Here is a 5,399-nt window from a genome sequence, read left to right on the forward strand (position 1 = left end):
GAAAAACTGGACAGTGACATGCAGAAGAATGAAATTGGACCACTTATTTACACCATACACAAAAGTTAATTCAAAATGGATGAAAGACCTAAATATGAGAGAGGAAACCATCAAAATCCTATGGGAGAAAACAGGTAGCAGCCTCTTTGATCTCGGCCACAGCAACTTCTTCCTTGACATGTCTCCAGAGGCAAGGGAAAAAAAAGCAAAAATGAACTATCCTCATCAGGATAAAAAGCTTCTGCACAGTGAAGGAAAACAACAAAGCTAAAAGGCAACCAACAGAATGGGAGAAGACATTTGCAAATGACATATCCAATAAAGGGTCAATATCCAAAATCTATAAAGAACTAAGAGACTCTTAAATACAGAGAACAAATTGAGGGCAGGTGGGTGAAGGGATGGGTCAAACGGGTGATGGATATTAAGGAGGGCACTTTTGGGAAGGTGCACTGGCTATCATATGTAAGAGATGAATCACTGGGTACTATTTCTGAAGCCAAGGCTACACTGTATTTAACTAACTTGAATTTAAATTTAAAAATAATAAGAATAAAAATAAATAATAAAAATAAAAATATCATTGCTTCACTGGAAAAAAAAAAGAACTTACCAAACTCAACACTCAAAAACCAAATAATCCACTTAAGAAATGGGCAGAAGACATGAATAGACCCTTTTCCAAAGAAGACATTCAGATGGCTAACAGACACGTGAAAAGATGCTCTACATCACTCATCATCAGGGAAATACAAATCAAAACCACTACGAGATACCACCTTGCACCTGTCAGAATGGCTAAAATTAACAACTCAGGAAAGGACAGATGTTGATGAGGATGTGGAGAAAGGGGAATCCTTTTGCACTGCTGGTGGGAATGCAAACTGGTGTGGCCACTCTAGAAAACAATATGGAGTTTCCTCAAAAAATTTAAAATAAAACTACACTACAACCCAGCAATTACACTGCCAGGAATGTATCCAAAGAATACAAAACTGCTGATTCAAAGGGGCACATGCACCCCAATTTTTGTAGCAGTGCTATCAATAATAGCCAAAATATGGAAAGAGCCCAAAATGTCCATCGACTAATCAATGGATCCAGAAGATGTGGTATGTGTATATACAATGGAATACTACTAGACGATCAAAAAGAATGAAATCTTGCCATTTGCAACAACATGGATGGAGCTATAGGGTATTATGCTTAGTAAAATAAGTTAGAGAAAGACAGATAACATATAATTTCACTCATATGTGGAATTTGAGAAACACAACAGATGAACATAGGGAAAGAGAAGGGAAAATAACGTAAAAACGGGGGGGGGGGCAAACCATAAGAGACTCAATACAGAGAGCAAACTGAGGGTTGCTGGAGGGGAGGTGGGTGATGGGCATTAAATGGGTAATGGGCGGAGAGGAAGATGGCGGCATAAGAGGACGCTGGGCTCACCGCGCATCCTGCTGATCACTCACATTCCACCTACACCTGCCTAAATAACCCAGAAAACTGCCAGAAGACTAGCAGGATGGATTCTCCAGAGCCAAGTGCAGACGAGAGGCCCACGGAAGAGGGTAGGAAGGGCGGAGAGGTGGTGCGCGCTACACGGACTGGCGGGAGGGAGCCGGGGCGGAGGGGCAGCCTGCCGGCCAAGCAGAGCCCCTGAGTCTGGCTTGCAAAAGCAGAGGGGACAGTTGGAGTGTGTTCCGACAGCAAGCGCGACTTAGCATCTGGGAGGTCATAAGTTAACAGCTCTGCTCGGAAAGCGGGAAGGCCGGAGGACAAAGGGAGGGAGAGTTGCTGAGTCCGGAGACAACAGAGCTATTTGGCGGGGAACAAAGGCGCTCGCCAGCCCCATCTTCCTCGCCCATCCCCCAGCCAAAATCCCAAAGGGAACCAGTTCCTGCCAGGGAACTTGCTTGCTCCGCACAAATACCCAACGCTGTGCTTCTGCGGAGCCATACCTCCGGCAGCGGGTCTGACTCCCTACCGCTGCCACAGGTTCCCTCCTGAGGTGGATCACCTAAGGAGAAGCGAGCTAAGCCTGCCCCTCCTGCCCCTGTGCACCTTGCCTACCCATCCCAGCTAATACGCCAGATCCACAGCACCACAAGCCTGGCAGTGTACAAGTAGCCCAGACGGGCCACGCCACCCCACAGTGAATCCCACCCCTAGGAGAGGGGAAGAGAAGGCACACACCAGTCTGACTGTGGCCCCAGTGGTGGGCTGGGGGCAGACATCAGGGCTGACTGCTGCCCCGCCCACCAACTCCAGTTATACACCACAGCACAGGGGAAGTGCCCTGCAGGTCCGCACCACTCCAGGGACTATCCAAAATGACCAAACGAAAGAATTCCCCTCAGAAGAATCTCCAGGAAATAACAATAGCCAATGAACTGATCAAAAAGGATTTAAATAATATAACAGAAAGTGAATTTAGAATAATAGTCATAAAATTAATCACTGGGCTTGAAAACAGTATAGAGGACAGCAGAGAATCTCTTGCTACAGAGATCAAGGGACTAAGGAACAGTCAGGAGGAGCTGAAAAACGCTTTCAACGAAATGCAAAACAAAATGGAAACGACCACGGCTCGGATTGAAGAGGCAGAGGAGAGAATAGGTGAACTAGAAGATAAAGTTATGGAAAAAGAGGAAGCTGAGAAAAAGAGAGATAAAAAAAATCCAGGAGTATGAGGGGAAAATTAGAGAACTAAGTGATACACTAAAAAGAAATAATATATGCATAATTGGTACCCCAGAGGAGGAAGAGAGAGGGAAAGGTGCTGAAGGGGTACTTGAAGAAATAATAGCTGAGAACTTCCCTGAACTGGGGAAGGAAAAAGGCATTGAAATCCAAGAGGCACAGAGAACTCCCTTCAGACGTAACTTGAATCGATCTTCTGCACAACATATCATCGTGAAACTGGCAAAATACAAGGATAAAGAGAAAATTCTGAAAGCAGCAAGGGGTAAACGTGCCCTCACATATAAAGGGAGACCTATAAGACTCGTGACTGATCTCTCTTTTGAAACTTGGCGGGCCAGAAAGAATTGGCACGAAATCTTTAATGTGCTGAACAGGAAAAATATGCAGCCGAGAATCCTTTATCCAGCAAGTCTGTCATTTAGAATAGAAGGAGAGATAAAGGTCTTCCCAAACAAACAAAAACTGAAGGAATTTGTCACCACTAAACCAGCCCTACAAGAGATCCTAAGGGGGATCCTTTGAGACAAAGTACCAGAGACATCGCTACAAGCATAAAACATACAGACATCACAATGACTCTAAACCCGTATCTTTCTATAATAACAGTGAATGTAAATGGATTAAATGCGCCAACCAAAAGACATAGGGTATCAGAATGGATAAAAAAACAAGACCCATCTATTTGCTGTCTACAAGAGACTCATTTTAGATCTGAGGACACCTTTAGATTGAGAGTGAGGGGATGGAGAACTATTTATCATGCTACTGGAAGCCAAAAGAAAGCTGGAGTAGCCATACTTATATCAGACAAACTAGACTTTAAATTAAAGGCTGTAACAAGAGATGAAGAAGGGAATTATATAATAATTACAGGATCTATCCATCAGGAAGAGCTAACAATTATAAATGTCTATGCGCCGAATACCGGAGCCCCCAAATATATAAAACAATTACTCATAAACATAAGCAACCTTATTGATAAGAATGTGGTCATTACAGGGGACTTTAACACTCCACTTACAGAAATGGATAGATCATCTAGACACATGGTCAATAAAGAAACAAGGGCCCTGAATGACACATTGGATCAGATGGACTTGACAGATATATTTAGAACTCTGCTTCCCAAAGCAACAGAATATACTTTCTTCTTGAGTGCACATGGAACATTCTCCAAGATAGATCATATACTGGGTCACAAAACAGCCCCTCATAAGTATACAAGAATTGAAATTATACCATGCATACTTTCAGACCACAATGCTATGAAGCTTGAAATCAACCACAGGAAAAAGTCTGGAAAACCTCCAAAAGCATGGAGGTTAAAGAACACCCTACTAAAGAATGAATGGGTCAACCAGGCAATTAGAGAAGAAATTAAAAAATATATGGAAACAAACGAAAATGAAAATACAACAATCCAAACGCTTTGGGATGCAGCGAAGGCAGTCCTGAGAGGAAAATACATCGCAATCCAGGCCTATCTCAAGAAACAAGAAAAATCCCAAATACAAAATCTAACAGCACACCTAAAGGAAATAGAAGCAGAACAGCAAAGGCAGTCTAAACCCAGCAGAAGAAGAGAAATAATAAAGATCAGAGCAGAAATAAACAATATAGAATCTAAAAAAACTGGAGAGCAGATCAATGAAACCAAGAGTTGTTTTTTTGAAAAAATTAACAAAAGTGACAAACCTCTAGCCAGGCTTCTCAAAAAAGAAAAGGGAGATGACCCAAATAGATAAAATCATGAATGAAAATGGAATTATTACAACCAATCCCTCAGAGATACAAACAATTATCAGGGAATACTATGAAAAATTATATGCCAACAAATTGGACAGCCTGGAAGAAATGGACAAATTCCTAAACACCCACACTCTTCCAAAACTCAATCAGGAGGAAATAGAAAGCTTGAACAGACCCATAACCAGCGAAGAAATTGAATCGGTTATCAAAAATCTCCCAACAAATAAGAGTCCAGGACCAGATGGCTTCCCAGGGGAGTTCTACCAGACGTTTAAAGCAGAGATAATACCTATCCTTCTCAAGCTATTCCAAGAAATAGAAAGGGAAGGAAAACTTCCAGACTCATTCTATGAAGCCAGTATTACTTTGGTTCCTAAACCAGACAGAGACCCAGTAAAAAAGAGAACTACAGACCAATATCCCTGATGAATATGGATGCAAAAATTCTCAATAAGATACTAGCAAATCAAATTCAACAGCATATAAAAAGAATTATTCACCATGATCAAGTGGGATTCATTCCTGGGATGCAGGGCTGGTTCAACATTTGCAAATCAATCAACGTGATGCATCACATTAATAAAAGATAAGAACCATATGATCCTGTCAATCGATGCAGAAAAGGCCTTTGACAATATCCAGCACCTTTCTTAATAAAAACCCTTGAGAAAGTCGGGATAGAAGGAACATACTTAAACATCATCGAAGCCATTTATGAAAAGCCCACAGCTAACATCATCCTCAATGGGGAAAAACTGAGAGCTTTTTCCCTGAGATCAGGAACACGACAGGGATGCCCACTCTCACCGCTATTGTTTAACATTGTGTTGGAAGTTCTAGCATCAGCAATCAGACAACAAAAGGAAATCAAAGCCATCAAAATTGGCAAAGATGAAGTCAAGCTTTCACTTTTTGCAGATGACATGATATTATACATGGAA

Source organism: Neofelis nebulosa, chromosome 12, assembly GCF_028018385.1.
Source record: "Neofelis nebulosa isolate mNeoNeb1 chromosome 12, mNeoNeb1.pri, whole genome shotgun sequence".
Lineage (NCBI taxonomy): Eukaryota > Metazoa > Chordata > Mammalia > Carnivora > Felidae > Neofelis > Neofelis nebulosa.